Source organism: Aotus nancymaae, unplaced genomic scaffold, assembly GCF_030222135.1.
Source record: "Aotus nancymaae isolate 86718 unplaced genomic scaffold, 86718_ANA_hifiasm-v0.15.2.pri h1tg000058l, whole genome shotgun sequence".
NCBI classification, from domain to species: Eukaryota; Metazoa; Chordata; class Mammalia; order Primates; family Aotidae; genus Aotus; species Aotus nancymaae.
The window spans coordinates 41,537,297-41,560,299 of record NW_026988472.1 but is presented as its reverse complement, the minus strand read 5'-3'; positions in this window follow the sequence as shown (position 1 = coordinate 41,560,299).

Genomic DNA, 23,003 nt, shown 5'->3' with positions numbered 1-23,003 from the left:
CCCTATTTCTTTACAACAAATTTTATGCAAAGGTTTTAGAGAATATGAAGCATTGTAAAAATATGCAACATTTTAAGAGATTTTATTTTTTATGTTACTTGTGTCTTTAATTTTTTTCCCATAAGTTATTGAGGTACAGGTGATATTTGGTTACATAAGTAAGTTCTTTAGTGGTGATTTGTGAGATTTTGGCGAACCCATCACCCAAGCAGTATACACTGCACCGTGTTTGTAGTCTTTTATCCCTCGCTCCTTCCCACTTTTCCCAAGTCCCCAGAGTCTATTGTATCATTCTTATGCCTTTGTGTCCTCATAGCTTACCTCCCCCATATAAGTGAGAATATATGACGTTTGATTTTCCATTCTTGAGTTACTTCACTTAGAATTATAGTCTCCAAACTCATCCAGGTCACTACAAATGCTGTTAATTCATTCCTTTTTATGGCTGAGTAATATTCCATCATAGATAGATATACCACAGTTTCTTTATCCAGTCATTGATTGATGGACATTTGGTTTGCTTCCATGATTTTGCAATTGTGAATTGTGCTGCTATAAACATGCATTGTGCAAGTATCTTTTTCATATAATGACTTATTTTCCTCTGGGTACATACCCAGTAGTGGGATTGCTGGATCAAATGGTAGTTCTACTTTTAGTTCTTTAAGGAATCTCCACACTGTTTTCCATAGTGGTTATACTAGTTTATATTCCCACCAGCACTGTAGAAGTAGTCCCTGATCACTGAATCCGTGCCAAAATCTACTGTTTTTTATTTTTTGATTATGGCCATTCTTTCAGGAGTAAGATGGTATCGCATTGTAGTTTTGATTTGTATTTCCCTGATCATTAGTGATGTTGAGAAGTTTTTCATATGTTTGTTGGCCATTTGTATATCTTCTTTTGAGAACTGAATATTCATGTTCTTAGACAACTTTTTGATGGGATTGTTTGTATTTTTCTTACTGGTTTGAGTTTGTTGTAGATTCTGGATATTTGTCCTTTGTCAGATGTATAGATTGTGAAGATTTTTTCCCACTCTGTGGGTTTTCTGTTTGTTCTGCTGACTGTTCCTTTTGCTGTGCAAAAGCTCTTTAGTTTAATTAAGTCCCCAACTATTTTTGTTTTTATTGCATTTGTTTTGGGGTTCTTGGTCATGAAACGTCTAGAAGGGTTTTTCCAATGTTATCTTTTAGAATTTTTATAGTTTCAGGTCTTAGATTTAAGTCCTTAATCCACCTTGAGTTGATTTTTGTGTAAGGTGAGAGATGAAGATCCAGTTTCATTCTCCTACATGTGGCTAGCCAAATATCTCAGCACCATTTGTTGAAAAGGCTGTCCTTTCCCCACTTTATGTTTTTGTTTGTTTTGTTGAAGATAAGTTGGCTGTAAGTTTTGGGTTTATTTCTGGGTTCTCTATTCTGTTTCATTGGTCTATGTGCTTATTTTTATACCAGTACCATGCTGTTTTGGTGACTATGGCCTTATAGTATAGTTTGAAATCAGGTAGTGTGGTGCTTCCAGATTTGTTCTTTTCGCTTAGCCTTGCTTTGGCTATGCGGGCTCTTTTTTGGTTCCATATGAATTTTAGAATTTTTTTTCTAATTCTGTGAAGAATGATGGTGGTATTTTGATGGGGATTGCACTGAATTTGTAGATTGCTTTTGGCAGTATGGTCATTTTCACAATATTGATTCTACCTATCCATAAGCATGGAGAGTGTTTCCAATTGGTTGTGTCATCTATGATTTCTTTCCACAAGAAATCATAGACTTTTGTTTTGTACTTTTCCTTGTAGAGGTCTTTCGACTCCTTGGTTAGGTATATTCCTGTGTTTTCTTTTTTTTCAGCTATTGTAAAAGGGGTTGAATTCTTGATTTGATTCCCTGCTTGGTTGTTATTGGTGTATAGAAGAGGAACTGATTTGTGTACATTAATCTTGTATCTGGAAACTTTGCTGAATTCTTTAATCAGTTCTGGGAGCATTTTTTGGAGGAGTCTTTAGAATTTTCAAGGTAAATGATCATGTCATCAGCAAACAGTGACAGTTTGACTTCCTCTTTACCAATTTGGATGCCTTTTATTTCTTTCTCTTGCCTGATTGCTCTGGCTAGGACTTCCAGTAATATGTTGAAGAGGAGTGGTGAGAGTGGGCATCCTTATCTTGTTCCCATTCCTAGAGGGAATGCTTTCAACTTTTCCCCATTCAGTATTATGTTGGCTGTGGGTTTGTCATAGATGGCTTTTATTACATTGAGGTATGTCCCTCGTATGCCAATTTCGCTGAGAGTTTTAATCATAAAGGGATGCTGGATTTTATTGAATGCTTTTTCTGCATTTATTGAGGTGATCATGTGATTTTTGTTTTTAATTCTGTTTATCTAGTGTTTCACTGTTGAGATTCACTCAGGGTGGTTGGCAAAATATTAGGGGAAATATTAGGGAAAGGTAAAATTATAGTCTCTAATCTTTTAGAAGGTCGAAAGGTTTTTATTAACTTATGGAACAGGCTGAAGGCAGCCAGTTCTTACCTTAGAGCATTAGGTAATGGGGTGAAGATTAGGGATAATAAAAGCTTCCCCAGTTAAGTCTGTTTACCCCACATTCCTTTGTCTCTACTCTAACTGTTTACTTATGTAAACTTTGTGCCAGGTGGCCCTCTCAGGGGGAGGTTGAAAGGGGATTACCTGTTAATGGTGTTTGTTCTGGGCCCAGGAACCAAAACCTTTTATCATTTGTAAAACCACTCTTTTAATGATGTTAATTATCCACAAGTGTGTTGACTTAGAACCTCTGTTATTAAATCTATACTGAATAAATAAATGTGAGGAGGAACACGGAGTTGTTGTTGGTTAGCTGCAGTCACCCTCTGAGAGCAGCTGATGTAAGAGCCCAACTCTTACACTGTATTCTATGTCTGAGAATGTATTTATTCATCCATTGCTGAGTCAGGGTCTGCAGGACAGACCTCCGCAGGTGGTAATCAATGTCTCATATCACATTTATTGACTTGGGTATATTAAACCATCCCTGCAACCCTGGTATGAAACCCACTTGATCATGGTGGATTATCTTTTGGATATGTTGTTGGATTCAGTTAGCTAGTATTTTCTTAAGGATTTTAGCATCTATGTTCATAAAGGATATTGGTCTGTAGTTTTCTTTTTTGGTTATGTCCTTTCCTGGTTTTGGTATTAGGGTGATGCTGACTACATAGAATGAGTTAGGAAGGGTCCCTTCTTTCTCTATCTTATGGAATAGTGTCAAAAGGATTGGTACCAATTCTTCTTTGGATGTCTGGCAGAATTCTGCTGTGAGTCCGTCTAGTCCTGGACTTGTTTTTGTTGGGAATTGTTAAATTACCATTTCAATCTTGCTGCTTGTTATTGGTCTGTTCAGGGTATCTAATTCTTTTTGATTTTAGCTAGGAGGGTTGTATTTTTCCAGCAATTCATCCATCTCTTCTAGATTTTCTAGTTTGTGTGTGTAAAGGTGTTCATAGTAGCCTTGAATAATCTTTTAAATTTCACTGGTGTCAGTTGTAATATCTCCTGTTTCTTTTTTTTTTTTTTTGAGACAGAATCTTGTTCTATCACCCAGGTTGGAGTGCAGTGGTGCCATCTCAGTTCATTGCAACCTCTGCCTTCCAGGTTTAAGTGATTCTCCTGCCTCAGCCTCCTGAGTAGTTGGGATTACAGGCACCCACCACCAAACACAGCTAATTTTTGTATTTTTAGTAGAGTCAAGGTTTTGCCATATTGGCCAGGCTGGTGTTGAACTCCTGACCTCAAGTGATCCACCCACCTTGGCCTCCCAAACTGCTGGGATTATAGGTGTGAGCCACCGTGCCCAGCCCTGTTTCATTTCTTAATGAGATTATTTAGATTTTCTCTTTTCTTTTCTTGGTTAATCTTGCTAATAGTCTATCAATTTTATTTATCTTTTCAGAGAACTAGCTTTTCATTTATCTTTTTAATTTTTTTGTTTCAATTTCCTTTAGTTCTGCTGTGATCTTATTTCCTTTCTTCTGTTGGGCTTGGGTTTAGTTTGTTCTTGCTTTTCTAGTTCCTTGAGGTGTGACCTTAGAGTGTCAATTTGTGCTCTTTCAGTGTTTTGAATGTAGGTGTTTAGGTCTATGAACTTTCCTCTTAGCACTGCCTTTGCTGTGTCCCAGAGGTTTTGATAGTTTGTGTCATTATTGTCATTCAGTTCAAAGAATTTTTAAATTTCCATCTTGATTTCATTTTTGACCCAATGCTCATTTAGGAGGAGGTTATTTAATTTCCATGTATTTATATGGTTTTGAAGGTTCCATTTGGAGTTGATTTCCAGTTTTATTCCACTGTGATCTGAGAGAGTACTTGATATAATTTCAATTTTCTTAAATTTATTGAGGCTTGTTTTATGGCCTATCATGTGGTCTGTCTTGGAGAAAGTTCCATGCACTGTTGAATAGAATGTGTGTTCTACAGTTGTTGGATGAAATGTTTTATATATATATATATATATATATATATATATATATATACACACACACATACACATATATCTGTTAAGTCCATTTGTTCCAAGGTATAGTTTAAATCCATTGTTTCTTTGTTGAGTTTCTGTCTTGATGACCTGTCTAGTGCTGTCACTGGAGTATTAAAGTCCCCCACTATTACTGTGTTGCTGCCTATATCATTTCTTTGGTCTATTAGTTTTATAAATTTGGGAGCTCCAGTGTTAGGTGCATATATGTTTAGGATTGTAATGTTTTCCTGTTGGACAGGTCTTTTACCATTGTGTAGTGTCCCTCTTTGTCTCTTTTAACTACTGTTGCTTTAAAGTTTGTTTTGTCTGATATTAGAATAGCTACCCCTGCTTACTTTTGGTGTCCATTTGCATGAAATGTCTTTTTCCACCTCTTCTTTTTTTTTACTCCTCCCCATCCCCCTTCCCCTTTTTCCACCTCTTTAAGTTTATGTGAGTCCTTATATGTTAGATGAGTCTCTTGAAGGCAGTGATGGCTGATTGGTGAGTCCTTATCTATTCTGTGTTTCTGTATCTTTTAAGTGGAGCATTTAAGCCATTTACATTCAATGTTAGTATTGACATGTGAAGTACCATTGCATTCATTATGCTATTTGTTGCCTGTGTCTTTTTATTTTATTTTTGCTTTTTAACTTCTATTTTTAATTTATAGGTTCTGTGTAATTTATGCTTTAAAGAGATTTTGCGCTGATGTGTTTACAGGATATGTTTCAAGATTTAGAGTTCCTTTTAGCAGTTCTTGTAGAGGTGGCTTGGTAGTGGCGAATTCTTTCAGCATTTGTTTGTCTGAAAAAGACTGTATTTTTCCTTCATATATGATGCTCAGTTTTGCTGGCTACAAAATTCTTGGCTGATAATTGTTTTGTTTGAGGAGGTCAAAGATAGAGCCCCAATCCCTTCTAGCTTGTAGGGTTTCTGCTGAGAAATCTGCTGTTAATCTGATAGGTTTTCCTTTATAGGTTACCTAATGCTTCTGTCTCACAGCTCTTTCCTTTGTCTTAACTTTGGATAACCTGATGACAATGTGCCTAGGTGATGATCATTTTGTGATGAATTTCCTAGGTGTTCTTTGTGCTTCTTGTATTTGGATGTTTAGGTCTCTAGCAAGGCCAAGGAAGTTTTGCTCGATTATTCCCCCAAATATGTTTTCCAAGCCTTTAGAATTCTCTTCATCCTCAGGAATGCCCATTATTCTTAGGTTTGGTCATTTAACATAATCCCAGACTTCTTGGAGGCTTTGTCCATATTTTCTTATTCTTTTTTTTTTCATTTTCTTTGTTGGATTGGGTTAATTTGAAGACCTTGTCTTTGAACTCTGAATTTCTTTCTTCTACTTGTTCAATTCTATTGCTGAGACTTTCCAGAGCATTTTGCATTTCTATAAGTGTGTCCTGTGTTTCCTGAATTTTTTATTGTTTTCTTTAAAACAATATCTGTTTCCTTGAATATTTTTCCCTTCATGTTTTGTATTTCATTGCATTGGGCTTCGCCTTTCTCTGGTTTCATTTCTTAATGACACTAATTAGCTTGATTAGCTTAATAACTAATCTCCTGAATTCTTTATCAGGTAAATCAAGGATTTCGTCTTAGTTTGGATCCATTGCTGGTGAACTAGTGTGATTTTGTGTGTATGTGTGTGTGTGGGGGGGATGTTAAAGAGCCTTGTTTGGTCGTATTACCAGAGTTGGTTTTCCGGTTCTTTCTCATTTGGGTTGGCTCTGTCAGAGGGAAGGTCTAGGACTGAAGGCTGTTGTTCAGATTCTTTTGTCCTACAGGATGTTCCCTTGATATAGTATTCTCTCCCTTTTCCTATGGATGTGGCTTCCTATGAGCTGAACTGCAATGATTGTTGTCTCTCTTCCGGGTCTAGCCACCCAGCAAGTCTACCTGGCTCTGTGCTGTACTAGGGGTTGTCTGCAGAGTTCTGTGATGTGAACTGTCTATGGGTCTCTCAGCCATGGATATCAGCACCTGTTCTGGTAGAGTTGGCAGGGCGGTGCAATGGACTCTGTGAGGGTTCTTAGTCTTGGTGGTTTAATGCTCTATTTTTGTGCTGGTTGGCCTCCAGCCAGGAGGTGGTGCTTTCCAGAGAGCATCAGCTGTGGTAGTATGAAGAGGAACCAGTGGTGGGTGGGGCCCTAGAACTCCCAAAATTATGTGCCCTTTGTTTTCAGCTACCAGAGTGGGTAGGGAAGTACCATCAGTTGGAGGCAGGGCTAGGTGTGTCTGAGCTCAGACTCTCCTTGGGTGGGTCTTGCTGCAGCTGCTGTGGGGAATAGGGGTGAGGTTCTCAGGTCAATGGAGTTGTACCTAGGAGGATTATGGCTGCCTCTGCTGAGTAATGCAGGTTGTGTTGTCAGGGAAGTGTGGGAAAGCCAGCAGTCACAGTTCTCACCCAGCTCCCATGCAAACCGAAGGACCGGTCTCACTCCCACCATGCCCCTCTAACAGCCCCAAGTCTGTTTCTAGGCAGTGGGTGTGCCAGGCTTGAGAACTTGCCCTAGGCTACCCACCTCCCAGCTGTGAAAGAAAAGGGCTTGGTTCTTCCCCGACATATGGAGTCTGCAAACTGGATTCACTCCCTGAGTTCTGGCCAGGAGGCTTCTCGCCCTGTTCATATTGTTACAAAGTTCAGCTGGAGATTTCCATCTTCCTGTGGTGTTTTCCCACCCCCTGCTCCTCTGACCACCTTCCCAATGGATCGCTGTGGTGCCAGGCAGGAATGGCCTGCCTGGGGACCCAGTAAGCTCCCAGGGCCTTCCTGCTGCTTCCTCTACCTCTGAATTTCACTTGGCTCTCTAAATTTACTCAGCTCCAGGTAAGGTCAGAAACTTCTCCTGCAAAGAGACCTTCAGTTTCTCGAGTGGGGGTGTGTGTTGGGAGAGGAGGCTCTCCCTTTCCCACTTTCACAGTTGGGGCACTCACAGTATGTGTGGTGTCTCCTGGGTCCTGCAGAAGCAGTCTACTACCTTCAGAGGGTCTGTGGGTCCTCTCGGGATTGCTGGTTTGTTCTTGCAGTCAATCTAGAGCTAAAATTCACAATGCGAGCCTCTACACTCTGCTCTGTCCATCCGAGTTGAAGCTGCAATCTAGTCCTGCCTCCCATCTGCCATGATGATCAATTTTAATTTTTTATTGCAGTTTTAGGTTCACAGAAAAATTGAGTGGAATGTACAGAGATTTTCCATATACCCACTGCTCCCACAGTGGCACAGCATCCCCTATTATCACTATCCCCCACTAGAGTGGTACATTTTTTTACCATCGATGAACCTACATTGACAGCATTATCACCCAAAGTCCATAGTCTTAGGGTTTATTCTTGGTTTTGAATATTCCATAGGCTTTGAACATTATAAAAATATAGTAGTAATAATTATGCTGATCATTCTTTAGCCCCCTTCCCCAAGATGCATTCTTTACCCTTCTTTGCCCTGATCTGTGCCAGGAGAGGCAGACTACATCTGCCAGGAGAGGCAGACTGCATCACCCATGCTCCCCTGCCAGCTGATCTCTAACTGGATTCATCCAATGAGAGGGCCCAGCAGTTGATAAAGAAGGCAGTAAGAGAGAAAGTTTAGAGTATTTGTTTCCTGGTCTCTCCCTGTTTCAGTACTCCATCTCTGGTGAGAGCTGGATCCCTTCATAACAACATATCCTGATAGGTTGCCCCTTTTCTATGGCCCACGTTCTCACTGGGATCCAGTGACACTATTTCCTCCCCATCTCCTTCAGCACAGGGAAGGAAGGTACTGGTTGCTCATCATAGTTTCTTGGTGCTTTAATATCCCATGTTGGTTCCTTTACCCTGCTCATAAAGTAATCTCTTCACTCAAGTCTCTTCATTTGAACCATCTGGGCTGAGTTTTTTTCTTGTTGGAATCTTGATTCATATCAACAGAACAACAGCAGCAGCCATAATAACTCAACAACAACTTTGTTGAATGCTTACAATGTACCAGGTGCTATCCTAATCTCTCCAAGAGCATTGGCTGTATTAAGGGAAAATTGTCAAAGAAAATACAATAATGACTTTCATACAGATGTAAAGTGAACACATGTTGATAAAGACTCTCTCTTTGACAAAATGTTGGGCTGCCTCCTCTGAACCTTCTTTTCAACTAGGCCTCATTCTTGGGCCTTGTCTTCAATCTGCCTAGCCCAGTTTTAGCAAGAATCTTGCTAAGTCAGTTTAGTGAGAATCTCCCCCTCCTTGAAATCTTATTACTCTTGATATCTCATCGAATTCCTCATTCTCCACCCTTGATGTCTGATCACCCTGGCCTGCCTTCAGCAAGAATCCTGTTAAGTAGGATTAGCAAAAATCTCCTTACCCTTGATGTTTCCTCTTAGTAATTTTCCATTCACTGACTCCCCAACCCCTACTCTGCTCATTAGCTACAAATCCTCATCTGTCTTTGTTGTATTCAGAGTTAAGCCTGACCTCTCTTCCCTATTGTGATAGTCTTGATGAATGTCTCAATAGGCCTGAATAGTCTTCCTTATCATTTTAGCAAGTATCAGAATAATTTTTCTTTAACGGTTATGGTGACTATGAGTGAAACAGGATCAGAGTCATCATTGGATCCTCAACCCTCTCACCAGGACCCCCGAGTAAAGATGAATTAGAGATTCATTGGTAGTCCAACTCCTGAGCCAATGCTCTGAATACCAGTCCATTGAAGCAGGGTATCGGCCAAGTTTGAATTCTTAAGATTCTGAATATACTCTCTGAGGCTAGGATAGAATCTCAGCATTTGTAATTGAAAGGCATCTCCTAAGCTGGAAGTTCTTCTTGGCTCTTTGTTTCAAGTAGATATTCACTCCCTGACTCTTGGGCTGAAAGTCCTTCTTTCTGGCTCTTTGTTTCAGCGGAAATTTATTACCTGATTCTTGTGCTGAAATTTTTTTGTTGGCTCTTTGTGAAGTCTCTTTGTGCCTTTTATTTGATCTTGCTTCTCCCATAGGAACGTCTGAAACTCTCCTTCTGGAATTCCTGTTGACTATATGCTTCATTACTAGCGTGCTTATTCTGTCCACTTTCTTTCTTGTTAGCATGATTTTACTAAGAATAATCCAGAAATTCAATTTGGCTTCCCCAAACTAGCTTTTGTAAGACCTCTCCCTTCTCATCACCTCTCCTTCTCCTTCCCCTTTTTACCACCTTAAGTCTTCAATTCAGTACTCTTGAGTCCCTTCATACCTTTATCTCTTCTATCCCTCTGTTTACTCCCTACCAGACTTTTCCTATCCCACTCCAGCCCCTCAATTCTCTATTGTCAATTAAACTTTAGCCCTCCTATCTCCCACTGTTGGAGTCTCAAAGGACTCAGGGACTCCTAATGGCAACTACCTAAGGCTAAAAAGAAAAACAATAGTAATTGGAAACAGACTGGATATTTTATTCACTCAGATGGACTTTGAAAACACCCAGACAGCCACTTGGTATTTGCAAAAGATCCTTCACCTAAAATTTAGTCCACAGCCTGCATAATATTACATATCAGGGCAAAAGAAAATCTTAATAATCTCCTCTGCAAATATTGGCAAAAAGCATTAGCCTCATATTGAGCAGGTAACCTTAACTTTTTTCATCTGACAGAAACACAATTCAGATAAAAATATAAAGTGGAGCAAAGGCAGGAGCCAACTATTTTATATAAATTAGTGAGTTTATTTTTTTGAGACAGAGTCTTGCTCTGTTGCCCAGGCTGGAGTGCAGTGACATGATCCAGGCTTACTGCAACCTCTGCCTCCCAGGTTCAGGAGATTCTCCTGCCTCAGCCTCCTAAGTAGCTGGGATGACAGGTGCATGCCACCACTCCTGGATATTTTTTGTATTTTTAGTAGAGATGGTGTTTCACCATGTTGGGCATGCTGGTCTCAAACTCCTGACCTCAAGTGATCCACCTGCTTTGGCCTTCAAAAGTGCTGGGATTATAGGCATAAGCCACCATGCCCGGCCAAATTAGTGAGTTTATATTACTGTATTTTTACCTGACTCATGGTTAAAATTTTAGAATGGAAGCTACAAGGCTTCTGTTTGTGTCTGTTTATATGTTCATTTAAGTATGTAAATGTGTATATGTGATAGTTTCCTACCTCCAGATGGTATTTCCAAGTTAATTCACAAAATCCCATAAAGAAGTGCTATTCAAATTGGCTTACATATACATAAGTACTTATATAAATTAAATATTTCTAAAACTCCCAGAAGTATAGAAACTAACCCAAATATTTTTCAAGTACAGTTTAGGTAAATCTTCGGCAAATAAGTCTAGTGTGATATTATTGGTTTCATAAAAACAGATATGTCTTCTAAATTTTCAATATTATTTATAATATGAATGTACATTTGTATTCTATTTGGGTTTACTACTCAAATAAGGTAATATTACATCTGCCACATGATTAAAATTATAAAAATTATAAATTCAAACTAAACAAATGTATGAGTAAAGATGCATGAAAATAAATTTCTTGACATCCATGATTTCATATATATCAAGAGCAGCAGTAAAACAAAAAACTCATATATTTATTTTTTTAGGTTTTTGCTTTTTGATACTTGCCTAATGTGCATGTGCTATAAAAATATTTATCAGGGCAGTAACTTGAGATGATGGCTAGCTTTGTTTAATGTCTTATGAAATTTTTATGAACAATCCAAGCATAATTGTTAAGACCATGTGTATTAAGTTGACATAAGTAGAATGAAAGTGACAATAAGGACAAAGGGAAACTGTATGCAAAGCCTGCAAGGTATGCAGGATATATATTTGTTAAGGGAAAAAGAGTAATTTTGTCCTAAAGTATAAAGAGGAAAATGTAGGACAGAAATTTAATGGACATAAAAATTGTAGAAAGAGTGATGTCAGTAAGATGGAGGAATAGGAATTCCCAGCCCTTATTGCCACAGAAATACCAATTCAACAATTATCCACAGAATAAAATACTGTGGATAATAGTATATTATTTATAGTAACTCCAGAGTCCAGTTGACAGGCTCCATCCAGTACCTTAGTGGAGCACAATATCAGAGAATACCCACACTGAAAAGGGTAAGAATAGTATTTTTACTTTACCTGCATTATCTTTCTTCCAAGCTGACACAATTCAGGGCCAAAAGATACCCCCTCAGTCTATGCTTTTTCTTAAGGGGGAAGAGAAGGTGATGTGAGCATTCAGCTTCCCTAGTCCTTGAGGGTGCTGTCCAGAATGCTTCTCTCTCTCCTCACCTAGAATGCTGAAGGAACCAGTATGACTAGATTGCCTGGGGGCAGTCAAGAACAAAGTAAAGGGGCAGGTGCTCACACAAACTGACAAGCAGATTTCAATAACCAGCCTGCAGACCCTGCCAGCCAGCCTGTGGACCCCACTGGTCATCCCATCCACAGACCTCAGCAGCCAACTAGCCCAATGACTTTGGTAGTCAGCTTGCACATGCCCCCACAAATGGTGCCTCACATACCCTCACAGATGGCACACAGATAACAGAAGCTGGCATGGATCTCCTCCAGCTGGCTCAACTGCATAATTTGGTGAATGTTGTGATTGATTATTCAGAGTGGAGGGACAGAAGTGGAGCTTGCACCCATGGTTCCAACATCTTGGTGCACTGCCCTTGGGAAAAGAATTAAACAGCTCTCAGAACCTGGCATGGCTCTGCAGGATTGAGAGAAGACCTAAAATCCTAAGACTCCTCCTCTAGGAAGGAGCAAGAAGAGTGGAGTGGGTGCATCCATAGAAAAGTTTTGAGAGACACCCAGAATCTCTTTTCCTGATGGTCTTTCCCTGATGAAGCCAGTTCATAAAGCTTCAAAGAGGTGACTGTTTCTTCAAATGTGCAGACACCAACACAAAGTCAAAAGGAACATGAAGAATTGGAGAAGCATAATACCAACAGAGAACCAAATAAAACTTCAGTGACTGACCTCAAAGACATGTACATCTACAAATTTTCTGACAAAGAATTCAAACTAATCATCTTAAAGAAGCTCAGTGATCTGCAAGAGAACACAGAAAGTAAATGAAGTCAGAAAACAACACATGAACAAAATGAGAAGTTAAAGAGATAGAAATCATAAAAAAGGAATGATACAGAAATTCTGGAACTGAAGAATAAAATGACTGAACTGAAAATTCAATAGGGAACATCACACATATACTTGATTGAACAGAAGAAAGACTCAATGAACTCAAAGACAGATCATTTGAAATTATCTAGTCAGGGGAACAACAACAACAAAAAAGAATGAAAAAGAGTGAGGAAAGCCTATGGAACTTACGGAACACCATCAAGTGAACTAACATAGACTTATAACAATTCCAGAAGTAAAGAAGGAAGAGAAAAAGGCAAAAGCTTATTTTAAAAAATAATGGGTGAAAGCTTCCCAAATCTGAGGAGGAAAATGGACATCTAGATTCATGAAACCTAAAGAACCCTAAAAGATTGAATCTAAAGAGGTCTATACTGAGACACATTGTAATTAAGTTGTCAAAAGTCAAAGACAAAGAATTTTGAAAGCAGCAAGAGAAAAACGACTTGTTACTTTTAAAAGGAGCCTCCATAAGACCTTCAGCAGACTTCTCAGCAGAAGCTTTGCAGGACAGGAGAGAGTGGAAGGATATATTCAAAGGGCCAAAAGGAAAAAAAACCTGGCCAACCAAGAATACTATACTTGACACAACTGTCATTCAAAAATGAAGAAGAGGCAAAAAATGCCCTAGAAAAACAAAAATTGATGAAGTTTGTCACCACTGGACCTGCCTTACAAGAAATGCTACAGAGAGTAAAGGGAGTTCTTCAAGTTGAATCCTTTTGCATTATTAGACTCTAATCCTGTTCATTGTTTTTGAGACTTTGTTATCTACTTGTAAATTGCACTAGCTTCTTCCATCTTGCACATTTCATCAGTTATTACCACCAATCTTCCTTCCTTCCCTCCTTCCTTCTTCTCTTTCTTTCTTTCTCTTTCTCTGTCTTTTCTTTCTTTTTCTTTCTTTCTTTCTTTTCTTTCTTTTTTTCTTTTTTCTTTCTTTCTCTTGGTAGGGTCTGGCACTGTCACACAGGGGAGTATAATGGCATGATCTTGGCTCACTGCAACTCGCCCATCCCTCAGCCTCAAGCAATCCTCCTACCTCAGCCTCCCAAGTACCTGCAATCACAGGTGCACACCACCATGCCTACCTACTTTTTTGTATTTTTGGTAGAGATGGGGTCTTGCCATGTTGCCGAACCTGGTCTCGAACTCCTGAACTCAAGGGATCTACCCGCCTCAGCCTCCCAAAGTGTGGAATTATAGGTGGGATGCTACCAATTTTTAGTTCTTTCTAGTTTCCTCCAATATCTGGCTACAACTCTCCAATTTAACATTTTCAGTTTTTCTCCCACTCTCCTGACTTGGCACCACTGAAAGCTAAAACCTAGGTATTTGTAGCTGACTTTCCCCCAGGATTTAAAGAAGCCCTGCAAGCTGAAGCTAGACAATGAGCAACCTTCGTGCCTTGAGCTGCTGCTGTGTAGGCCACTCAGGATGCTTCAAACTCAACATCTAGAAATCTCCTTGATTGACTGCTGTAATACCAAATCTAACAGATGATTCAGCTTGTCTCTAATGAACAAAAGGCAATCAAATGAGAAATGGACTTATATTTTTCAAAGGAAAAATGAGCATCTCTTCTTTTAGAGAGAATACTACTAGGTCAGTTTAACATGAATCCTCCCATCGTTAATATCTGATTATCTTGGGTTATGTTCAGCAAGAATCCTGTTAAGTAAATTTAGCAAGAAGCCTCCTTTCCTTGATGTCTCTTCTTAGTAATTTTTATCCACTGATTCCCACTCACTCTGCTTGTTGGTCATAAATACCCAGCTGTCTTTGTTGTATTCAGAGTTGAGTCTGATCTCTCTCTCCTATTATGATAGTATTACAGGAAAGGGGTCCTGATCCAGACCCTAAGAGAGGGTTCTTGGATCTCATGCAAGAAAGAATTCAGGGTGAATCCACAGTGCAAAGTAAAAGCAAGTTTATTAAGAAAATAAAGTAGTGAAAGTACAGCTACTCCATAGTCAGAGTAGGACATCCCCAAAAGTAAGAGGAGGAATGCGCCCACCCTAGGTACAATGCCTGTATATATGGGGACATATGCTCTGCTACAAGGGTTTGTGATGAAGGGTTAATTTTCTTACTGTATTTTGTAAGAATAAATATTATTATATTTAAAGCAAAATTAGGAATGCCTTTGTTTTCCAGATATCTGGATATCTGGACACTCCCAAGTCTGGATCTGTTTAGTAAACATTATTAGTTTGTTCCCTTGACCTTAAACATCTAGAGGGTAGGAATGGCTGACTTTCTGAGACTGCAGCCCAGCAAGTCCCAGCCTCCTTTTCCTAGCCCTCACTCAAGATGGAGTTGCTCTGGCTCAAATGCCTCTGACGATAGTACTAACAGCTATTGCGATAGTCCTGAATAAAATCATCCTTAGCATTATAACAAGTGTCAGAATATTTTTCTTAGTAATATTAAAGATTTAACTCATTAGTAAGAGAACTGGTAAGATGTTACAACCAGCTGAAGGGAAAATCAAAGAACAGACATGTTTATAGTTAGGAATATTGAAATGAATATGCAAGTTGAGGCAACATTGGTCTCTTCTACAGTGGGGGAAGGAAATAATTTAAACCTCTACTGGACAGAATTTGCATGTCTATGGACTCAAATTATTTTGCAAATACAGAGTTGTAAATTAGCTCAATGGCAATGAAAGGCTAGAATCATATGACCCAGAAAAGTTGTGCTCTAGATTACTGATCATGAGCCAAATGCAGTCCATTGCCTGCTTTTGTAAATAAAATTTTATTGGACACATTCACTTGTGTATTGTCCATGGCTGCTTTCATTAAGTCAAGTAGTTGCAGCATTGGCCATATAGCTCACAAAGCTTAAAATATTTACTAGCTGGCTCTTTACAGAAAAGGTTTCCCTTTACCTCTGCTCTGGACAGTGCATAGTTTTCCACTGAAGCGTATTTTTTTTTCCCTACTAATAAGGATCTTTACGAAAAGGAAACTAAGAGTGGTAAGTGGCAGAACCAGAACTCCAACCCAGGTCAGTCTTATTCTATCATTCATGCCATGATCAGTGAGCAACTGGGCTAGCTCTAGTAACAAAAAACAATCCTGAGGCTAGAATACACACCAATCATTTCAACTCTTTAGAAATTATTTCATCTTTAAGAAAGAAAATGTTGCCTTTGAAAAGGTAGGGATGCATGTGCATGTATTTGTGTATGTGTGTGTGGAGGGTTGGAATTTAGGAAAGGAGTGACTGCTTTGTTAGCTAATTAGAAAAATTTTACTTTTATTCCTTGGTCTAAAACTACTTTTACAAAAGCAAATGAATTAAATTGTAGCACATTGATTCCAGACAGGGCTCCAGTTGTACATCATCGAGCAAGGAATTGAGCCAGAAACTGAAAATTGTTTCAATTTTGCAGCATTTTTCTTTTAACATTTGCTTCTTCTGAATCTGTCCAGCACCACAGCTCTCTATATTCAGTGCAAGTTAATTTTGGTTCTGCTTTTTAAAATAGTTAACTCTTCCCTCTTTCCCATTTTTTATACTTTTTTTTTTTTCTATTTTAAAGCAGTTGAAAGTTCTAGTCTCTGAAAAGGATTATGTAGGTTAATTAGCATTGAAAAACTCCTTCTTGGCCCTGTATGGTGGCTCATACCTGTAATCCCAGCACTTTGGGAGGCTGAGGCTGGTGGATCATGAGGTCAGGAGATCAAGACCATCCCAGCTAACCCAGTGAAACCCCATCTCTACTAAAAACACAAAAAATTACCTGAGCATGGTGGCACGTGCCTGTAGTCCCAGTTACTTGGGAGGCTGAGGCAGGAGAACTACTTGAACCTGGGAGACGGAGGCTACAGTGAGCTGAGATTGCACCACTGCACTTCAGCCTGGGCGACAGAGCGAGACTTCGTCTAAAAAAAAAAGCCTCTTCTTTTAGTCAGCATTTAAAATATCTAAATACCACCCCCACTATCCACCCCTCCCCCATTTTTTAATGGGAAGGTAAGATGAAACACTCCAGGGATAAGAGAAAGTTCTGAGATCAAGCCCAGCCCAGTCTATTCTCCAGTCATCTCTGGAAATCTTATTTTAGTATCAGGTTGTGTGGGAAATCTTTGTTAAATCTTTTTTTGTACATGCTCATAAATAATGCTTCTTAGAGTATCACTAATAGTCATAAGACACAGTGGTGAATTTCAATGACTGAACTTCCATAGAGAAAATGAATGGACTCTTAATAGGATCACTCTGGAATAATAGCTAAATTATTAAACTGTAGTGTGGTGGGTGTCACTTCCTTAGTGTGGCAAATTAGATTTGAAGGTGCAAATGTGAATGTCTCAGGAATATTCCATTGCACAGCCTTTTGGAGTGATTCTAAACTTTTCTGTAGCCTTCTCTCCTTTACCAGAGCTCAGGATTATTTCTATTTTCCACTGGCTTTTGTTAGTAGAGGGTGTAGCAGACAGTATCAGTTTTCTGCCATATCCCTCTGTATCTGCCTCTACACCAAAAGCTCTTTATTCCAAACACCTGCAGTGCTTTGCCAGAGGAAATTTTCTAGCCCTAGGAGCATCTAGGCCTGCCCTCAGGGCAAACCCAAAGGATTGAAGAATTAATCCTTCACAAAGCTACCCTCATCCAATGATGGATGTTAGTTGGTGGAGCAATACACAGCTTCCGCACTCCTGGGCTGGAATAGCTATGAGGTGGAGTAACTCAGGGGTGTGGGGCAGCCATGGCCTCTGGGAGTTCCCCAGCAGGACTGAGCTCCAACTGTCCCTCATGTTTGATAATGCTCCCTGTATTGGCTGCCTCCCCTTTCTGTCTCATTTCCCCTGCTGGTGTTTCCTGCTCCCAAAGGAACAACTTGCATTCACATCCTTGTCTTAGGTTCTGCCTCCAGGGTAACCCACATCAAGACAGACAGTGAATATAAAGATTTTTCTTCACCAATTTATCATGCAGCAGATGAGAACACTGTAATTCACTTTCCTAGAACAGTCTTGCTGTCTCAGTCTGTCTGGGCTGCTATAATAGAATACCACCGACTGGGTGGCCTAAACAACAAAGATTTATTTCTCACAGTCCTGGAGACTGGAAAGCCCAAGACATAACACCAGCAGATTCTGAGTCAGGTGAGGGCCTGCTTCCTGGCTCATAGATAGCCATCTTCTTGCTAAATCCTCCCATGGTGGAAAGAGCAAGGGAGCTCTCTGGGAACACTAATCACTTTCATGAAGGCTCTGTCCACATAACCAAATCACCTCTGAAACCCACCTCCTAATACCATCACCTTGGGGATTAAGATTTTAATATATGAATTTTTGGGGGACACAAACATTTAGTCCATAACACTTCCCAAGACCCTTGCTCCTACAGGAAGGCAGCATGTTGCAGTGGGAGAGCCTTGGACTGTGGGGTTAGATTCAACCTTGAGTTCAAATCCTGCCTTTGTCATTGACTGGCTGTTTGACCTGTGTGACCTTGCTCAAGTTTTTTTGTCCCAGTAAAACTCAAGTTCACCATTTATTAAAGAAAGGGATAATGATCTCTCCCTGCAGAATTGCAAAAGATGAACTGTGTAATGTATATCAACAGCTCAATACAAGTGCTTGGCATATAGTAGCAATCCAAGAAATGTCAGTTTCTTGACCTCCAATAAGTTTATCTTCAATCACTGCCAGTAGAATACAGTTTTCTTGTCCTTGTAGCATTTCTCATGGCAGAATAAAGCAGCTACCCAGAGTGAGAATATATCAAGATTCCAAGCTTCATGTAATTGCAAACAGTAGCAAAGATAACTGTAAAGAAAACCTTGTCTACCTAAAATGTTTTTCCAGTCCATCTTTTATTTTGAAAAAAAAATTCTAACATTATAGAACTAAACTGAGTTGTACTAACATTCCATTCCTGTCATTCCATGTATAAATAGCTGGATGGTAAAAGTGACATTTAATCCACCTTCAATCATACCCTGCATTTACCCACAGGGCGCCTGTTGCCTTCCTGCTGATATCTGTTGTCCTCTGACCTTCCCCTTTCCACCAGCTCTCCTTTCTGCTCAGTTGTCTGGAGCCTGCAGTTTTTGGCTTTCACCACTACCAGTGACCAAAGACCTTACCACTCAAAGTCCAACTCCCCAGATCAGTGGACATGGAGACAGGTATGATTAAAGGAGACACACAAAGCACTAAGCATAAGAGGAAAACGATTGATACCTTCTGATTATACTTAAATGAAGAACTTCTGTTTGACAAAAGACACTATTAAGGAAGAGAAAAAGCTTCTATTTCTGTAGGGAATACTAAAAAATAAAAATAAAAAAAGAAAGAGAAAAATCAAGCCATAAAGACAAAGAAGACATTTTCGTCTCCTATACTTAATAAGGGGCATTGATCTAGAACATATGAAGCACTACTATAAATTAAGAAAGGAGTAGGAACCCAGTAGAAAAATAAGCAAGAACTGAACATAAGCCATACAAAAGAGGATATCCAAATGATTAATAAACATAATAAAACATACTCAACCTTATTACTAATCAGAAAAAGGCAAATTAAATTCTCCACTGTGCACCAAATAGATTGGTAAAAATTAAAGCATCTGACATTACCAAATATAACCTAGGATGTAGAGCTACTGAAACTCTCATACACTGGTAGTAGAATGTCAATTGGCACCATCAATTTGAGAAACAATTTGACATTTGCTGTCAAAGTTGAACATACTTATACCTAATACCCCTGCAATACGTACTGTATAATTGCATATATATAGCTTTTGAAAACAGAAAACAATAACCAGTCCATAGTTTATGGATGCATACTTATGTGACTTAAAATAAATAAATAAATAAAACACTGAAAGGAAGTTATTATCATAAAGTCAGGTAAATGGTTACCTCTAGGGAGAGGTCTGTGATGAGCCAGGAGTACAGAGGGGTCTAGTGAAGGAGTTAGCAATGTTCTATTTCTTGACCTGGATGGTAGTTATGAGAACGTTTGCTCTACAATAATTCACAATGCTGCATCTTTGTGTTTCATGTACTTTTCTATATGTGTGCTGTACTTCATAATGTGAGAGTAAAAAACTTCCTCAAAGTCTACCCTGAGAAACATTGGTTATGAGATTTTAATATACCTTACAAAAAGAGTTCCATGATCAAATACATTTTCGAAGCACTGGAGTAAATGAAGGCCAACAGGCCTTTAATATGCCAAGGTATACTGTGAAATTCCAAGAGGAGTAAAGAATGTACTGTGACTTATGTGACCACAGAACCCATTTTCTAAGGTACCTCTTACAGAGCACACATTTAGGAAAAGTAGATGGAAAACAACATCATAGAGCAAGTCCCTGTTTCATGACCCAGTTGAGCTTGTCCAACCAAAGACTTCAAGACCCTTATGCAAAACAAAATGCCAGGTAGGAAACAAATGAAGTTTTAGGTGGTGCTGAATTGGAGGCCCTCACTATTCTTAAAATCCTTATCATTTCAAGTGTCTACTCAGTTGATCCCAAGCACTGAGTGGTGAGGGGTCAGTCCATACCCATACCCCTGTATAAAAAACCTATCCCATAGTCTAACTTATCTCTCTTTTCATAGTGACTATGTTGATAACTATTTTTCTGTGGATGGATGGCCACCCCATATTTGCTTACTTACTGCTATTTTATGTTGATTTCAATCACATCTGTTTATAAGTAAAATCATTCTGATGGAATCAATCACCTGCCCTGATGCTGTTGCTACAATTCTATTCTCAATGGGACATGGTATCAGATAGCTTTCACTGTGTAACAAACCACCCCAAATCTAGTGGCTTAAAACAACAACAACAACAATAATCCTGTGGTCTGGCAATTTGGGCTAGGCTCAGATGGATGAGTCTTCTGCTGGTCTCAGCTGGGTGACACTCATGTGCCTGCAGGCAGCTGCTGGGTCAGCAAGGATATTGGCTGGGTGTTAGCTGAGACAGCTATTTGAGTTCCAGCCATGGAGCTCTCTCATCAGCCACCAGGCAGCCCTGGATGGGCTTGTTTATGTGGTAGCTTTCACAAAAGTCCCAAGAATAACAAGAGAGGGATGGGTTTAATGTGGCAAGTGCTTTTCAAATCTTTGTTTGCATCACATTTGTTATTGTCCTATTAGCCAAACAAATCATATGGCCAAACAACATAGAGTCAGTATAGAAGAAGACTACCTAAGGGCATGGGTACACAAGACTTGAACAAATTGGCGGTTTACTGCAACAATCTGCCAAAGGGACTTCTAGTATCATAGCCATGAACTGTCAAAAGTATCTCTCAAACTGAGCTGACTTATGGTAGCCTCTGATACCAGTCAAATTCACCACTGAATTATATTTTTAAAAACAAATCTGTTCATCATTCTTTTGAAGGAATGATCTGAATAGGAAATGCTAATTTAAATGGAGGTGTATCAGTCAGGGTTCTCTAGAGGGACAGGACTAGTAGGATATATGTATACATGAAGGGGAGTTTATTAAGGAGTATTGACTCACAGGATCACAAGGTGAAGTCCCACAATAGGCTGTCTGCAAGCTGAGGAGCAGGGAAGCCAGTCCGAGTCCCAAAACCTTAAAAGTAGGGAAGCCAGCAGTGCAGCCTTCAGTCTGTGGCCAAAGGACTGAGAGCCCCTGGCAAACCACTGGTGTAAGTCCAAGAGTCCAAAAACTGAAGAACTTGGAGTCTGATGTTTGGGGGCAGGAAGCATCCAGCACTGGAGAAAGATGAAAGCTGGGAGACTTTGCCAGTCTAGTCCTTCCATGTTCTTCTGCTTACTTTATCCTAGCCACACTGGCAGCTGATTGATTGTTTGGTGCCCACCCAGATTGAGGGTGGGTCTGCCTTTCCCAGTCCACCAATTCAAATGCTAATCTTCTTTGGCAACACCCTCACAGACATACCCAGGAACAATACTTTGCATCGTTCAATCCAATCAAGTTGACGCTCAATATTAACCATCACAAGAGGTTTATTTCATTTACAGAAATATGAAGACATGTAAACAGTTTCCCCTAAGGAAAGTGTGCAAGGTGATCCCAAGGAAAATTTTATTTATAACCTAAAAATCAGAAGAATTCTAGCAGATATAGATTTTTATTACATTGCATTTGTTATAGAAATACAAAAGCTATGGCCTTTCCTTTGGTTTGTTATTTTTATTTAACAAAATATGTTCTTTTATGTGTGATTATTTTTAAATATGACTCTGTCCTGTTTACAGTTTAACTGTTGCAGGCTTCAAATTATTAATCCAAGATGGGACATATTAACTCTGTTGGAAGAGAAGAAACCTGTTATGTTGGGTAATTATGACTGTAGGAGGCAATATTGATAAGGCAGACCAGGCCCAGGCCTGCCTTCTGTTGTCTTCAGGCAGTGATAGTCTATGGCTGTGGCCATGCTGAGTTGAAATGGGACTCACATCTCCAAGTCACAACAGTATCTGGAGGTAATTTATCTCAGGAAATGGCAAGGATCATCAGGTGACTCCAGATAGGATCATCAATCTTGATTCCTTTTGACCACCTAAGGCCACCATCTTGTATCATGATCCCAAGAAAAGACTGTCACCAAGAATTTTTGTTCTCAGTCCTGTCTTCCACAGTAAAGATCTCCTATATTTTTGCTTTGAATGACATTGAACTCTATAGGTAATTTAGAACTTGGTGGAGTCATAATTTTTAAACTTTTTGTTTATGACATGATGATGATGATAGAGAGTAGCAGCTCTTGCCAAGTTCTTGACAAGAATCATATAATTTAATCTTTATAACCACCTTCTTTTCTCTATTTGAAACAACAAAATCAAAGAAACCAAGAGATCGACTTGCCCAAGAATCCATGACTTATAAATGGTGGCTCTGAGATTTGAACTCAAATATAATCTGACTCTAAAATTCTACTCTTAGCTACTCAGCCACATCATCCCCCATTAAGAACTTTCTGGGTATGTCTGAACATCATCATCATCTAGACTTTTGTTGGGCATTTGCTGTTTGTAGTGTGTGCAGAACCGTGCTGGACGAATAGTATAAAAATGCCTGTTGCACAATAGAATGTGGGATAAACAACCTCATAAATAGCTCTCTCTAGTTAGCTGTCTTGATGGATGGGGAAAATATAAATTATAAGAACTTGTCAATTGGCAAACCTGCTTTTAGTTAGATGCTTAATACCCTCCACCTCCTTCAATACATTCCTGTATAAGGGTTGATAACAAGCAGTGAAATTGAACCATTTGAGTTCTAGCACATCTTCTCTATCACATCCACTGCAACATTTTATTCTTCAGTGAAATCGTATAAAGTTAGGAAACTCAAGAAAGACCAGGGAGCATCCTGGATATCTCACAGC